The sequence below is a fragment of the Myxine glutinosa genome, chromosome 5, assembly GCF_964187855.1.
Source record: "Myxine glutinosa chromosome 5, kmMyxGlut1.1, whole genome shotgun sequence".
Classification (NCBI taxonomy): Eukaryota; Metazoa; Chordata; class Myxini; order Myxiniformes; family Myxinidae; genus Myxine; species Myxine glutinosa.
In genome coordinates, this window is record NC_136265.1 from 82,835,385 (window position 1) to 82,853,294 (window position 17,910).

At 48.1% G+C, this 17,910-nt stretch overlaps 1 long non-coding RNA gene across 1 annotated transcript; it reads left to right on the top strand.

Moving 5' to 3' along the window:
- Positions 1-5,231: 5,231 nt before the first annotated feature.
- LOC144892320 (uncharacterized) lies at positions 5,232-17,149 on the top strand. The gene is made up of 3 exons (XR_013623510.1): positions 5,232-5,409; positions 5,886-6,081; positions 17,004-17,149. It is a non-coding gene; the product is annotated as an uncharacterized LOC144892320 (long non-coding RNA).
- Positions 17,150-17,910: the final 761 nt, after the last annotated feature.

The following is a 17,910-nucleotide window of genomic DNA, read 5'->3' on the forward strand; positions in this document are numbered from 1 at the left end:
CAGATAGCGGGCAACCTTGCCGTACTCCCCGTTGTACAGCAATGGGGCTACACAATGCTTGATTAATTTTAAGAACACTGGATATATTACAATACAAAAGTTTAACGTACGAGATAAAAATAGGTCCAAACCCAAAATTCTCTAAAACTCTAAAAAGGTACATGTGGTCAATACAGTCAAAGGCTTTTCCTTGGTCAATAAAAAACAGACCAACATTCATATTAAAATTGTTACAAAACCGAATGGTATCACGGATAAGAAAGATATTATTAAAAATAGTACGTCCAGGAATACAAAAGGATTGATGTTCTCCTATTAGTACATTCATAAAAGGTTTCATTCGATTAGACAAGGCTTTGGCTAAAATTTTATAATCCGTACATAAAACAGAAATAGGACGCCAGTTCTCTATAAGTTGAGTGTCCGCTTTCTTAGGAATTAAGGTGGTGACTGCTCTCCGGCAACTCCACGGCAGTTGTCCATCCTCTAAACATTCATTCAATACCCGCAGTAGGTGAGGTCCAATGGTGTCCCAAAAAAACTGGAAAAATTCACTTGTCAGCCCATCCAGTCCAGGGGCTTTATCAGGTTCCAAGGCCTTCAAGGCAGCGGTGAGCTCAGGTAACCTAAGAGGATCCTCCAACTGCTGCTTCTGATCCTCCGCCAATGTTGGAAGGTTAGAAACAAGTTCCGATATTGCATCCTGGTTAATGTCATGTCGCATAAACCGTTGTTTAAAATGTTTCCGGGCACATTCCCTGATTCTGCCATCTTCATAAAGGAGTTCCCCATCATGGAGCAAGCGTGTAATCATTGACGAAGAGGCCCCCCTTTTAAGGCTGAAGAAGAATTTGGTTGGAGCATCAAGGTCGTGTATGTACCTCATCTTCAGGCGCAATAAAGCATTTTGTGCTCGCCTTTCGGATATGGAATTCAGTAAGGCCGTTTTTCCATGGATTTGTTGCCTCATTCCCTGGTAGCTCACACTTGCGGTTCCCTGAAGCTGTTCCTGTAATTCCAGGATTTCATCTTCAAGTAAGGTTGTGGTTTTTCTTTCCTCTTGAACACCATACGCACGATATTGTTGGCAGAACAGTCTGATGTGCGTTTTGGCATTATCCCACCATTGTCTGAGGTTTGAGAAATTCCCTTGGGAGGCAACCAGAATATTCCAAATTTCCGGAAAAATGTCCTTAAAGGTACTATCATCAAGTAAGTTGTTATTAAATTTCCAAAAAGCACTCTTGTGTTTCGGGCAGGGGGCAGAAATTTTGAGAAATGTTGCGCTGTGGTCCGAGAATCCTGATGGGCAAATTTTGGATGACAGAACGAGGCGTTCAAGTGGAGGATTAATATAAAACTTGTCCAAGCGAGCAAGTACAATATTACCCTGAATGCATCGACACCATGTGTATTGCCTGATTGTACCCGCCATATATCTGTCAAATTCATTTGTTTTAAAAATTTGGTGAGAGGGATTGTGGAGGCAGGATGGGGCTCTGCACTGTTCCTGTCGAGTTGGGGTTGGAGGGTGCAGTTAAAATCTCCACCAATACAAACATGATTGTCTTGGTTTTTTAGGGCGTTTTGACTGTCGAGGGACGTTAGGTGTGTCCCGAGGTCATTAAAAAAAACTCGCCGAGCTACAGGCGTACTTGGGGCATAGATATTAAAAATAGTATAGAATTTTCCATAGTAGTGGAATTCTAGGGATGCTAGGGATCCCTTGTGTATTTCGCCGAATTTAAGCGATGAAGGCGAAAAGGAGGGGCTAAGAATTATTGCGACACCGCCTTTGCGGGAGTCACCGTTACTAAAGAAGGACAGGCCGGGGAAGAGCCTACACCACTCTGCGACACAGCAGTCGTTGGCATGGGTCTCTTGTAAGAGGGCAATGTCAACTTTCTTCTGTAATAAAAAAATCCCTTACTTGAACTTTACGGACAGAGCTACATCCTCCGTTAATATTCAGGCTACAAATGGAAAAACTCATTACAGCTATAAGGAGGAGTGACCACCACTCAATTTTTTGATAGCAGTTCATTCTTAGCTTTTTGCAACCACTTCTTTAAACGGTGACGTTGGGAGGAATTGAAATTAAAAACGTGGGGCCGTTTTACCATCAGTTTAGCGGAATGTATAAAATCAGGTAGCTCCGGAAAAAAAGGTTTCTATTACAACATTCCTTTTTCGGAATGTGTCCTTAAGAAACCTTTTTATCTCGGAGGGAGGGATTGGAGGGATTTCTTCTTCCTTAAGGCTACCACATTCACTAACAGAGTCATCTATATCAGATGGCTCAGATGGTGTGTCACACTGGTTTTCATCATTTATCTCCTCACCGTCATCACATCCCTCCACGTTATCGGATGGGGCATAGTCCATAGAGGGGGGGGGGACGGGGAGGGGGGGGCACTAATTTTTGTGGTTCAACCATATCAGTTTCTAGGTCAGTAGACAAGGGCGAGGATTCATCCACATCTATGTCCTCCAATACCGAGAAACGATTTTCTGTGACGAGGGACAAATCTAGGCCAGAGAGGAGGGGCTGTCGGTTTTCAGTTGTAGGTTTTTTAAAGAGGTGACCGTTTTCATCTGTTGTTTGCAGATGTCTTTTTCCTTTTGGGCAGACTAATTGAAACTCGTCCTGGTTAGTGGGAAGAGATTGCAAGGGTTTGGGGGGAGGGGGGGGGAGGGAGGACGTGATCATCGGGAGGGGGATCCCATCGGCTACCACGGCGGGAGAGGTAGGATCAGTTATAGCAGGCAACAAGCTGTGATTGGACGATGTCGCCTGGGGGGTGAGATCTATAGTTAACAGGAGATGGCTGCAATTAGATCCTTCAGTAGAGGGAGGGGCCCCTGTTTCAAGGGGAGGGGAGGGGGGTACGGCGGGGGGGTTTGGATTGGTGGTAAGAGGGCTTGGGTCGGTGGTGGACAGATTGGGATCAGTGGTGGTAAGGCTTGGGTCGATGGTGGGAAGGTTCGGGTCGGTGGTGGGAGGGCTTGGTTCGGCGGCGGGAGGGCTTGGTTCGGTGGTGGGAAGGTTTGGTTCGGTGGTGGGAAGGCTTGGGTCGGTGGTGGGAGGGCTTGGGTCAGTGGTGGGAGGGTTTGGACCGGTGGTGGGAAGGTGGGGGGGTTGCTTATTCCCGGTTCGGAGGGGAGGTTGCACTTGTGGAGAATTCTCTTTTCGGGGGCAGTCATGCTTAACATGCCCAAATTGTCCGCAGCCAAAACATTTTAGAACGTTGGTGGACACGTACACTGTATATTCGTTCTGTTGATGTTTTAATTTTATTATAAGGTTTAAATCCTTCTGGGAATTTTTTAAAATCATAAATACTTGCCGCCGGAATGAAACCACGTGCCTTAAATCGTTGTTTCGTGACCCGAAGGGAATCATGGAGATACGAGACACGATGGTACCGTATCGGGACAACTCTTTAATTAGTACATCGTCGGATACAAATGGGGGGCAATTTGATATCACGACTTTTATCGCTGGGCTATCTAGTGGGGAAATCATTACAAATAAATCTGGATCGATTGTCAAACCCTGTTCGACAATTTGTGGGACACAATCCACGTCGGACAAAAAAATAACGATCCGCTTGTTCATCCGCGAAGCGGCAACAACCTTGTCGATCCCGACAACACGACCGGTTGCGAGGACAACGTCCTCGACACTAACCTCACGTTCCGGAGGTACACAAAAGAACCCGTGCTTACGGGTCAGGCTCTGAAAGGCCGTAAATCGAGATAGTGCAGCTGCCATGCTGGAACAGCTGCACTTACAACCCCTCCCCAACTCGGGGAGGGTGAATATATAATACAATCTTCCCTACCCGAACTCCGGGAATGGGAAGCAATCAGACCTCTCCGATTTCCCTAACTTCGGAAAAGGGAGGCAACAAAACAAACTGAAGGAAGGATAAACGAAAGGAAAAAAAGGAAATAGAGGTTTAAGATGAAGGAGCAAACACCGATCGGGCGACGCCCAAAAACGGCGAACCCTTACCAGCGATCACCCTGTGCTCTCCGGCTCTCTCTCCCGTCTCAACGTATATGGGAATCACCAGGAAGACTCCACGAACAGGTACAAGGACACAGAGGGGGGAAAACGGGGGGGGGGGGGGGAATGGAGCAACAACACAGAGCACTCACAGGCCTCCACAAGCAGACGCCATGACAGTACAACCAGCATGCAAACGACCAGCAGGGGGCGCGAGAGAGAGAGAGAGAGAGACGGAGAGAAAGAGGGGAGAGAGGGACAGAGAGAGAGGAGGAGAGAAAGAAGGGAGAGAGGGACAGAGAGAGAGGAGGAGAGAAAGAAGGGAGAGAGGGACAGAGAGAGAGGAGGAGAGAAAGAGGGGAGAGAGGGACAGAGAGAGAGGAGGAGAGAAAGAGGGGAGAGAGGCACAGAGAGAGAGGAGGAGAGAAAGAGGGGAGAGAGGGACAGAGAGAGAGGAGGAGAGAAAGAGGGGAGAGAGGGACAGAGAGAGAGGAGGAGAGAAAGAAGGGAGAGAGGGACAGAGAGAGAGGAGGAGAGAAAGAGGGGAGAGAGGGACAGAGAGAGAGGAGGAGAGAAAGAGGGGAGAGAGGCACAGAGAGAGAGGAGGAGAGAAAGAGGGGAGAGAGGGACAGAGAGAGAGGAGGAGAGAAAGAAGGGAGAGAGGGACAGAGAGAGAGGAGGAGAGAAAGAGGGGAGAGAGGGACAGAGAGAGAGGAGGAGAGAAAGAGGGGAGAGAGGGACAGAGAGATCGGCTGGTTGCATCATTTTCCTGTGGGCAACCTCAATCCTAGCAATTCATTCATCTCGTCACAAACCATTAACATTAAAAGATATTAACAGACAGACAGACCATCATTTTATTTAAACATCAAGCATTCAACAGTCTTTTGCATGGAACTACAGAATTATTCAAGCGACACGATGACTGTTACAGGTGTTAGCTTGTGTTGATAACACCGCCCAGTGTACTGTGCACATGTACTTCCGGAGTCACCTCCGGGCCGGGAGTGCCGGACGCGGAACATAGATTGCATGAACCATAGATATATTACTAGATGCCGCATGGCCTATCAGCGCTTGTTGTCGCGATACGTCGAAAGCACCGCCATCTTGCGGAGGTACAACCAGCATGTGTGATCATTGGATCCAAGGCTAAAAAATGGACTCCTTGACCGTAGCTCGGTTAATAATGAACGTGTGGCCACTGATCTGTATATACTACTGGATAGCGGGTCGGACGCTTGAGTTGAAGTCAGCGCCCGGCCACTGGACGCCATGTTGCCACTCGCATAAATTTTTCGTCAACACGCTCCGCTAACGTATTATGAAATGCCGGCTTGTGCTGCTATTAATTGCACAAAGAGACAAATACGAGGATGTGGAAAGACATTTCATCTGTAAGTACTGAAAATTAACATTTATTTGAGAATGTTTTATTTAAAAAACGTTGAATTTGAATGTTAAATTATGATGTTTGCACAACCGCGATCTGGATTCAAGTTTCAACTACTGAACTTCAGAACTAGTTTGACTCAACCGCAGAGTACGCAAAGTCACTGAGCCTGGACATATTTCATCAATATGCGGTCCCTCAGGGCTAAGTTTGACCCAAAGTCTTTATCTATATATAGTTATCGAGGACGAGTATAAATAGCATGGTCCCGTCTAATAATGTGTACCCTGGATGATTCTAAGTTGCAAAACTCAATGCAGTTAAACTTTGAAACCAATAACTGATTCTGTATAAGTACATGGTAATTGAGTGTTTATATGGCTAGTATGTTGAGCCTTACATATTGAATATGTTGTAAATTGTTGCTTCGAGTTGTACTTTCATGACTATCGGCTAATTTCTTGAAAATATTTTTTTCAGATTTCCATTCAGTCGTCCAGATGTTCTCCAGAAATGGGTTGTGAATGTGAAACGTGACAAATGGAAACCTTCAAAGAAGTCTGTCCTTTGCTCAGACCACTTTGATGACTCATGTTTTGACAGGACAGGTCAGACCACAAGACTCCGAGAAAATTCCCTGCCAACCATATTTGATTTTCCGACCCACCTGCAGAAGGTACATAATACAAGAGTTTCATGTTGTGGTGGAGTAACTGAGATATAAATAGTGTCATGTTGTAGCTGTCACTGCCAGCAGTGATTTTCACACTTGTCTACTTACATGCCAATTTATGTGTCAAATATATAAATTTTGCAAACATATTGTTACAGACACGACTTTGATGTTAAAGTGGGCCGAGCGGAATGGCCGTCGTGTCCGCACAAATTACCCGACTATACTCGACGTTGACGAAGTCGCGCGATGCTGGCTCAATAAGAAAAAGAAGACACCCGGCTGGGTTATAATGACACAATACGACACCAGGGGTTCAGTTCTCAAGACCTCCGGAGGAGGTTATATTAAGGCGGAAGGTTAGATTACAACTACAAGAGGGACAGCATAGAAAGACAAGCACTTAGACACACTCTTATATTAACCCCAACAGACGACAGATAAACGGGACAAAATGCTGACTCACACGGGGATTGATGGAAAGGACAGGCGGGTAGCGATGGCTCCAGGTGCACCTGGGCTCAAAGGTCAGAATCGACTCGGTCCGGTCCAGAGATGCGGGGAGGTCGCAGCGCTCGGATGGCGTCTTGTCTGCTCAAGCTGGGGGCGCATCTGACTCAGCGCTCGCAGGTGGCTTTCCTTCTCCAAGCTGGGTGCGCATCTCTCGTCACATCCGGCGCGGGGCCGCGTATATCCGGCGGGGAGTGACACGCCCTCGGCTCGTTAGCTCCGCCTCGTGGAATCGGCACGTTGCTTCTCATTGGGTGCGTGCGGGGGGGTTTACCAGGCTCCGCCCTTGACGAGGAGCTGACAAGGAGCCCCTTCGTGGTAACCCCGTGGAGCGCATGGTCTATGGCGCTAATCGAGCCGGTGTGAGGACGCATCCTCCCCCGCTCCGCCGCCATCTCCTCTGTTGTTGTTGTAATTGTTGGGGAAGAAGATGGAAGGAGGTATGGGAAAGGTCCTAAACTCACTACTGATGCCATATAATCACATTCTGGTGCAACGAAGAGTCATAATTAATGGAGACGAGGCCTTAACTGACATAGAATAAGAATAACTAGGAAGATGTCCGAAAGTTGTCTACGTGTGGTGCGGTGGACCTGGGCACGACATTTAATGGGGGAATAAGGGGAAGGTCGGCTCTACTGATTGTTATTTACATGCAATGGGACTAGGGAATGGGGGATCGGGGAAAGTTGGGGAGTATTGGAGAAAATAGGGGAATATTTACAAGCGGATATGGAGGCCAAATTCCATATTCGCAACATTGCACCCTTCTCTACCCTCGGGGCGTCCCGACCCGATAAATTTTTACCTACTTTAGTGTGGCACGCAATGTAGTTCCCTCTACTATTAACTCTACCCTGAGTGCGACAGTTTTACAGATATTCACAAATGAGTAAATATGTCCCCCTGCGACGTTGCACCCTTCTCCTCACAGAAACACACCCACAGGATAACCGAATCCGGAAAGAATCCTCAAACTAAACATACAGCCGGTAGGGAGCATTATTTACAAGATTACGCTGATATCTACACTACGATCCAGGACCTGTCTTTGGAGGAACACATGCAGATGTTATGCATAGAGAGAGCGCGCTTGCCAGCATCGATACACCAACCCACGAGTGCTCTGTGGCCGACGGCCTTTAATAACGTGCAGAGCACCCTTCCCGAGCATCAAAAGCACCACCCCACCACCAATCGGTGCAGTCACCATTGTTCATTGGAATAAAAATAAATTCGACAACCCCTAACCCTGCAGGTGTCTCTTGCTCTTCTTGTGGTGCACTTGGTGTTAACTAAAAGTGGTTCACCTGTATGGCATAGGTGCCACGTTGACCCATAGGTCCATCCCCGGGTGGTGCTTGGCCGCAAACGAACTGCGGTCCATTGTGGGTGGCCACAAACATTGCGGTCCATATGGTGTATCGATCCCGGCAGCAAACAGCGAAAGTGCAGGCCCACAACTGCGCAGCCAGCACCTCTCTCTCCTCTCTCTCTACCCCAAAGCCAGATCCTCGGAGGTGGGAGACAAAAGAAGCAGACAAGTGAGTAAGGTGGTAAGGGCGCAAAAGTGCACGCAATGTAAGGTGATGCACCCTGGGGGCACATGGGAACCAGGTGAGACAGGTACGTTCCTATCGTACGCCCCCCCCCACCAGGTAACCTACATGGCCCCTCCCTTACCCCTTACTGTATCCACAAAACACAACACTACCCATAAACATCTACTTTACAAATCAACAAACATCCCTACTGTCTTCCCCGTTCCTCCCATATACCAAATTCGTCTTCTCTCCCTCCTAACCAATCAAATTTGCCATTTTCAACTCTCATCAAAATTTGCCATCTCCAACTCACATCATAATTTGCCATCTCCAACTCATCATCAGTCCCTCCTAAGGAGGGAGAGATGGAATCACCCCAATGTCTCATCCACGTCGTGATGCGTCTCACCAACCCACACAGCAATTCATCTCCTGCAACAAACAAAGAAAACACAGGTGTGGAGTCATCATCATCACCACAGGTAAGTGGCTGCGTATGGTGCGACAGGTTCATCAATCCTAACTATTTCCTAAATGACTTTAACAACTTTACACTACCCGGGGTCTTCCTCCGGCCAAACCATTGGCCCTCTTACACTATGGGTTCTAAAAACCAATTCCCATTGGCCAAACTGTGGTGCTCTTCAATTTGGGGTCTCACTCCCCCGATTCATCTCCCGGTGCCCTCGCACAATTTCTGGGCTGCGGCGTGTACCTCTCCCAGTGGGTCTACCCACCTGCACACCTCCACCACTGCAGTTGCCTCCGAGCTTACCTGCTCCTCACCCTAACCTAACTACCTGGGGAAGGCCCTCTGGCTCTCTCTCTACTCCGTGCCCTCTCTGGCACTGGGCTGCCCGATCCACACCCGGGATCCTCAGGCACCCACTCACAACTACCGGCTCCCAGAGCCCACCTGCGGCCTCACCTGGCCGACATCCTCACAGTGGTGGAGTGCCCAACCAACTACACACACTAACAGGCTACACGCCCAGCCATTTCCACAACACTAATGCACCCATTCACAACACCATTCTGCAACCGCACCACAAATGCCAATATCCAACCACAATTTACCTGCACCCTCTACCTAACACTTACACTACCCGCCCCGGGTGCTCGTGAAAGGGGTCCACTCTTCCCCCATCCACACCTTCGCACCATGCACACCACTCCGTACCACTCACTCCAACTCTCTCCACACACCTGTACCTGCACACCTGTGCTCTCACACCTGGTGCCACCTGCACCCTTCTCTCCCCAAGCGCATTCGCGCTGATCCACACACTCACTACTCATACACTGCTCCACACACCTGTCCAATTGCACACCTGTGCAATCACACCTGTTCCATCCTCACACACACGGCATCATCTCAGCTAACTACTCCCTTCTGAAACTTGCGCTTCCCAGTCGTCCCTTTAAACTATTGCGCTCCCACGTCATTATCATCCACACTAATCTACCTGCGTCCCCACTACAGGTATCAGTCACTAACTAATCTTAACGTTACCTAATGTCATCTTCTAGATCCCTACACACAATATCCTAACCCACCCGGGCTAGTTTTCACTGCCATACACCCCATAAGCTATTGCTCCTTTGCCCCACACATGGGAAGGATGGTGGATTTGCCATCCCACCACATCGGGGGTCTCTCACTACCAATTTTGCACCTCAAATTGCAACAAATTAAAAATTTGCCAATCATCTGCCAATCACTGTACCATTACCAATCATCACTCTGCCAATCCTTTGCCAATCATCAAATTTTGCTTTTCTCTAATTTTGGGTCCAAAACACTAACCTCATCACCCAGTCGACTCACTAATACCTCTCGGTGCGCCAATTCCTGTCCAAAGCCCGGCTTCGTAAAGCCAAACAATGGATGCTGGTTGTTTTGTGCCAGCGGCTGGATGCGTCCGGCACTCGGTGCAGGGACGGGGGCTTACCCGGGCCGAGATCCCACTACACGCATCACCTCGGCGTGGAGCCATCCAATGTCCCGATCTCGACCTGCCGGCACGTCTCAACACAACGCGGTCGCCATAACGACCCTTCCTATCGGGCTGCCAGCTCCGCCTAGTGGAGCACGGACGCGGCCGTTCAAAGCGAGGCCCAGCACGCACCGAGGGCCTGCTTCGGCTAAAAGTCGCTCTAACCTCTAACCCGTGTAACGTCGATGCTTCACCTGGACGCTTACACCCCGCAGCCCGTTCCTTGCTCACACATCCAGCCGTGCCCATGCTCCTCGTACCTTTCCTTACACACCCAGGTACACTCATTCCACTCACAGCCTTGGTCACACACCTGACCACCGAACATTTTGGCACACATTCGTTCGTAGCACACCTCACCAAAACACCTCTTCGCGCCCCCTCCTCGGTCACCTCCTCTGTGACAATCACAGGTGTGCCCTCATTCACACACCCAACCACGTGCCTCACCACCAACTCCAGCGTGCATTCCCACTCACGCTCTACCATTCCAGGTGTGCATCCTTCCATCCCAGGTGTACATCCTCGCTCACCTGTCACAACTAACTCACGCTCCATGTCACTCTCACTACTTTCACCTCCATTCCTGACAGCGCACTCACCCTTACTCTTGACAGCACACTCTTTCCTCATGCACCTGTCCGTCACACACCTTCCTCGCGCACACTCTCCCGTCACACCCTCTGTAACACTCACCACAGGTGTGCATTCTTCCTTGCCTTTGACAGCGCACTCTTTCCCCATGCACCTGTCCGTCACACACCTTCCTCGCGCACACTCTCCCGTCACATCCTCTGTAACACTCACCACACCGCGCTTCCATGTGCCCCCTCGCACACGCGCTACGACCGACTCACTCTCGCCAGCACCCTCACTCCTTGGCACGCACTTTTTCCTCACACACCCCAGAGTCGGACTTTCTTGCACACCTCCATTTTCGCACACCAGACCTGTCGCACACTTCACCAACGGCCTCTCACGAACACCCGGGTCTATCTCGACCCCCAAGCCTCTTAAATCACCTGGCGCATCATACGCACGACCATATTGGTCACCACTTACACCGGGTCCTCTTCCTCTTCGCTTCTCCTCCATCACCTGCGAATCCCTCATCCGGTTAATGAGCACATCATCACGATCCAAACACAGACTTTGGACCAATTCTTTTACTTCCTCTTTTATCTCTTTGTTATCCCCTCTCCGTCGCTTCTTAATTTCGCTCATCCCTTCTTCCACTTCTTCTAATTTCTGCTTCACCTCTTTTATTCCCCGGTACGTCTCCTCAAGCTCGTCCTCCAAGGCTACCTTGACCGTTTCCAGGTGCGTCCTCACCTGCCGGTCCTTCGTCTCCATTACCTCTACCACCTCGTCCAACCTCGTTGTCAGTCCCTCACGTACCATCTGACATTCCCTCTTCGTCGCCACCAAGTCATCTTTTAGTTCTCTCTGTGTCGCTTTTAAACCTCCTAATACCGCAGTGTTCCTTTGAACCTGCTCCACTAACTCCGTCTGTCCCACTGTCAGTTGTTCTACTCCCAGCGTCAACTCCTCTATACCACCTTGCAATTTTACAGTCCCCTTTCTCACCTCTTTCTCCATGCGCTCCTTACAGTGCCTCACCTCCTCGCGCACTCCTCCGACCTCCTCACTCACTCCTCTTCTGATCTCCTCTCCCATCACTTGCATCTCCTGCCCAGATGCCACCCTCATCTGCTCCATTTCCTCCCTGTGAGCATCCAGTTTGGTTTCTACCCCCATTCTGACCCCCTCTATCTGCTGCTCCATTTGTTTAACTTCCCTTTCCGCTTGGTCCCTCATGTCCCTCAATTTGCCTTCCATACTGTTTTCTAACCCCTCTAACCCATTTTTCACTCCCTCTATCTGATTCTCCTGGGCAGCCATTCTATTTTCTACCCCCATTAACCCATTTTTCACTTCTTTTATCCCGTTGTCTAACCCCTCAAAATTATTGTCTAACTTCCCAATTTTCTTGTCTAACTCCTCAAAATTATTGTCTAACTTCCCAATTTTCTTGTCTAACTCCTCAAAATTATTGTCTAACTTCTCACCGGTACCCCTCGCTTCGTCCCTCATTACCCCCATTTGGTTTCCCATTACCCCCATTTGGTTTCCCATTACCCCCATTTGGCCCTCCATTCGCCCTCTATCAACCCTCATTTGCTCACTCTGAGCATCCATCCGGTTCCCCAATTGGTTACTCTGCAGTTTGAGGGACGCCTGCATTTGCGCCATAAATTGCTCCATGAGGACCTGCATCTGGGCCATCCCTCCCACTTGTGCAGCGGGTGCGGCCGCCGTAGCTATGTGCGAGGCGCCATTTCGCGCGTCTGCTACCCCCGCTGTTTCGCTCTCCTCATGTCCCTCATGTCCCTCAATTTGGTCCTGGACCGACCCTGCTTCACTCTCCCCTACCGGACCCCAGCCGTCTTGATCCGCCATAGCGCGACTTGCAAAATTCGAGTTTCGTAAAACAAAACAAATTTCGGCCGCTCCAAATTTTGACCAAATTATTTTTTTTCCTCTATTCGTTTTTTTTTTTTTTTCTTTCAAAATTTGGTCGGGCCTCGAATCCCACTCCTGACACCAATTGTTACAGACACGACTTTGATGTTAAAGTGGGCCGAGCGGAATGGCCGTCGTGTCCGCACAAATTACCCGACTATACTCGACGTTGACGAAGTCGCGCGATGCTGGCTCAATAAGAAAAAGAAGACACCCGGCTGGGTTATAATGACACAATACGACACCAGGGGTTCAGTTCTCAAGACCTCCGGAGGAGGTTATATTAAGGCGGAAGGTTAGATTACAACTACAAGAGGGACAGCATAGAAAGACAAGCACTTAGACACACTCTTATATTAACCCCAACAGACGACAGATAAACGGGACAAAATGCTGACTCACACGGGGATTGATGGAAAGGACAGGCGGGTAGCGATGGCTCCAGGTGCACCTGGGCTCAAAGGTCAGAATCGACTCGGTCCGGTCCAGAGATGCGGGGAGGTCGCAGCGCTCGGATGGCGTCTTGTCTGCTCAAGCTGGGGGCGCATCTGACTCAGCGCTCGCAGGTGGCTTTCCTTCTCCAAGCTGGGTGCGCATCTCTCGTCACATCCGGCGCGGGGCCGCGTATATCCGGCGGGGAGTGACACGCCCTCGGCTCGTTAGCTCCGCCTCGTGGAATCGGCACGTTGCTTCTCATTGGGTGCGTGCGGGGGGGTTTACCAGGCTCCGCCCTTGACGAGGAGCTGACAAGGAGCCCCTTCGTGGTAACCCCGTGGAGCGCATGGTCTATGGCGCTAATCGAGCCGGTGTGAGGACGCATCCTCCCCCGCTCCGCCGCCATCTCCTCTGTTGTTGTTGTAATTGTTGGGGAAGAAGATGGAAGGAGGTATGGGAAAGGTCCTAAACTCACTACTGATGCCATATAATCACATTCTGGTGCAACGAAGAGTCATAATTAATGGAGACGAGGCCTTAACTGACATAGAATAAGAATAACTAGGAAGATGTCCGAAAGTTGTCTACGTGTGGTGCGGTGGACCTGGGCACGACATTTAATGGGGGAATAAGGGGAAGGTCGGCTCTACTGATTGTTATTTACATGCAATGGGACTAGGGAATGGGGGATCGGGGAAAGTTGGGGAGTATTGGAGAAAATAGGGGAATATTTACAAGCGGATATGGAGGCCAAATTCCATATTCGCAACAATATCAACATCAGCAACTTATCAATACTTTTCCACCATCTCTTTTCTCAAGAACATCCCAAATAAATAATCTTGTATAATTTCTTCGTTCATAATTAATTCTGATCTATTATTCTGATGGATTTCCAGGATGAAAGGAAGCGAAAGCCACCCAAACCACGGTCTTTCCCGCAAGAAGCACTGGTCAATCTGCAAGAGCCACTGGACAACACACCCAGTACATCAATCATCACCAGCCCATCAAAGCTTGCAGCAACGACTGGTGCTGATCACACATATGCTGTAACTGCCAGTCCACGGAGTGTGAAACGTAAACTGGACTCTGTGCATGACAATCTTTGTAGCGTCAAGAAAAAGCTCAAATTGACACAGCAGAAATCACGTCGCTGCCGGAGGAAAGTCAAATCTTTGACCACAGTTGTTCAAGCACTTTGTGATGAGCAGCTGCTCTCTGAGAATGGAGCTGACCAGTTGGCAAAGACCTTCTCTGATGTTCCTTCTGGAATAATGGAAAGAATGCTCCAAAACAAGAAAAGTGGCAAGGTGACAAGGAAGACGTATCCTCCTGCACTCAGAGCATTTGCTCTGACCCTTCAATTCTATTCAACCAAAGCCTACATGTATGTACGCAAAACTTTTGACATGGCATTGCCACACCCTGCAGTCATCAGGAAGTGGTACAGTTGTATCAGTGGTGAACCGGGATTCACACAAGAATCCTTTGTGGCCTTACAACTGAAAGTGAAGGAGGCTGAAGCTGAAAAGAGACGTGTTGTTTGTGCCCTCATGCTCGATGAAATGTCCATCAGAAAGCACGTCAGTTGGGATGGTGATAAGCTGCGTGGCTATGTTGACATTGGAACAGATGTATGCGATGATTCAACTCCTGTTGCAACTGATGCACTTGTTCTCATGGTTGTGTCATTAAACAGCAATTGGAAAGTTCCAGTTGGCTATTTTTTGATACATGGCATGTCAGGTGCTGAAAGGGCCAATTTGGTGATGCAGTGCATACAGAAGCTGTGTGACATTGACGTTGAAGTTGCCTCTCTTACATGTGATGGACCATCATGTCACATGACCATGTTGAAGCAGCTGGGGGCAAATATGGACATTGCTCGGTTGGATCCCCCATTCCCTCATCCCAGTAAACCGGAGTTGCGTGTGAGTGTCCTTCTTGACATATGTCATATGTTGAAACTGGTGAGAAACACACTTGCATCCAAGGGAATTTTGGTTGATGGATCGGGAGGGAAGATTTGTTGGTCTTACATTGAACGTCTACACGTGCTGCAAGAGGAGGAGGGCCTCAGAGCTGGTAACAAGCTGAGGTCGGCACACATCCACTGGGACAAGCAAAAGATGAAAGTCAACTTGGCGGCCCAAACTCTCAGCAGCAGTGTGGCTGATGCACTGGAGTTTTGCGATAAAGATTTGAAGCTGAAGAAGTTTGAAGGCTGTGAAGCAACGGTCGAGTTCATACGTACATTTGATCATTTATTTGATATAATGAACTCGAGAAATCCCTTGGCCCGCAACTACAAGGCACCAATGCATCCCCGCAACGAGCCTCAGTGGCGTCCCTTTCTGAGAAACGCCTTCACATATGTATTGTCGCTGAAAGATGTTCATGGCAAGCCAATGTACGAAACCCCAAGAAAAACAGCCTTTGTTGGATTTCTCGTGGCGATCAGGAGTCTTCAAGATATGTATGAATCTCTTGTTGGTGCTGCAGAACCAAAACTGAAGTACTTGCTGACGTACAAAACAAGCCAAGACCATCTGGAGTTGTTCTTCTGTGCTGTACGAGCGGCTGGAGGTATGAACAACAACCCCACCTCCAAGCAGTTCACTGCTCTGTACAAGCGACTTTTGATTCGCCACGAGATATCCGCACTTGGTGGAAATTGTATTGCCCAGGATACAACCGGCGTTCTTCATTTTGCTGGTGAGGAAGTATGGCATGGAGCCTCACCCATCTGCTCCTCATCACGACCATGATTATGCTCATATCCCCGACATTGGAAGGCTATCCCTCTACAAGGAAGAAGTCATATGCTACATAGCTGGATATGTTGTTCGTATGGCTGCCAAGCGTTTGTCATGTCCAGAGTGTATAGATGCGATGACTGATGGTGGTGTTGCCACTGGTTGTCTTCTTTTGGACAGAAAGAATAGAGGAGGTCTTGTGTGGGCGGCGGCTGATGTGATCACAGTGTGTACTGCCACAGAGCAGTGCATACAGAGGATGCTGCACACCACTGAAGGTGCTCTACCACAGTCCAAGAGGATTGCTCCTGCCATCATGTCAACCGTGTTGGGTGAAGTATGTCAGCGGGGTGTTTTTGACAGGTTGGATGAGCACGTGCTCAGTGGTTCTCCAGAATGCAACCATGTCCACCTTCTTGTCAAGTGTTTGGCCTCTTGTTACATCAAGATACGAATGCATCATCTGACGAAGCAGCTGAATGAGCAGATCACGGGGCCCAATGTGCGCAAGCGGCTCACCAAGCTAATTCTCTTCAAACACCAGTAATTTTGTTTTTATTTCACAATTTTTGCATATCAGATGTTCCTTTTGAAAGGACTATGGTATGTAAATTAACATGATTGGTCGACATATGCACACATGTATGCAACTAAGGTTAACTAACTATGCTTGCCATGTACCCATTTTAAATTATGATGTTTTTATGTACTTCAAGAAATACTTCTGAAGCGTTCTGCATTCAAGATGTGCTCTTGCCTCTCATTAAATTTGTTCACCTTATGCTTGTGACTAACAAGTGATTTCAAATAGTGTATTGACTGTATTCTCTTCTTTGTGTTTGTTGTTTGCAACTGGGAGACAATGGAGCACTGACAGGCTGCTCTTTTTGGCTCGTTCAAATGTTAGCATTTTGTGCTTTTTGTATCCTGTGCATCATCGCATTTTGTCACCATATCATCTGAATATGTGGATCAATTTTACTTCAAATGTGGATTATATTGTAGGATAATTGTTTAGATCTGGATTGTTTCTTTGTGCAAATTTGTTCTGTGAAAGAATACTGGGAAGCGACAATGAGTCTTGAGTGAACTGAATGGATAATGCTTGCTTGGTGGTGTGACAGTACTCCGGCTAATCCTCTGGTTGTTCACTGCAGTGTTCGGTCAGGCATGTCGGCTGTGGTGCTGTCTGGTCTAGGGATTACCTGCTTGCTGTGAAACAACATGTGGCGGTGACTTTTGGTGGTCGTGCCTTCTCCGACGTGGCACCCACACTGTGGAACCATTCCCAGAGGAAGTCGGGCATACCTCCTTCATCAGTATCTGAGCGAAATGAAATGTGTGGGACTTTAGGCCACATTTCTGCAATCTGTGTGCCAAACCGGGCCAGAGAACTGTCTGGGTAATGAGATGAAGTGTGAAACATACCCACGACAGAGGGTGTCGAAACCCTGACCTGGCGGTCGCCAATCAAACGCATTACCACAAGAACAAACTGAAGACACTTGTTCAATGATGATTTTGGTGACAAAATGTTTGTTTCTTTTGTTGAGCCTCTTTGAAAAGGGCACACTACATATGTCGGTCAATATTATTATTATTAATTGAGGCTTTGTAATAAAAGGTGCCTTTTTATTCCAACTTTAAGCTTTTTATGTTTCATTTGTCTTTCAGAAGACTTTGTTTGTTGTCAACTGATAAATTCTTGACATAGAATGAGTAAATGACCCAACATTGAAACCATCACATATAGACATCCTGGAGAAAGTATTCCGTGAGAACAGCGTTGACCACAATGCCCTTAAATTGTGGACTAATTTATTGTATCAAGGATGATAAAATCTTTGAAAAATTAGTAAATTTTAATAATAATGCTTTATTCTCAAGCAATTTGGATTATACACTAAATTCATACTTAAATCGAGAATTATTTGAGAAAAACACAAACATGGACAAGAAATTTGCGTTGAAATTGTGAGGAAGGTTGGCAAAAAAATCAATCAGAATTGAGTTTTCGAGCTGCTAACCTGGAACGTACAAATAAACATTAATTTGAAGAATTAC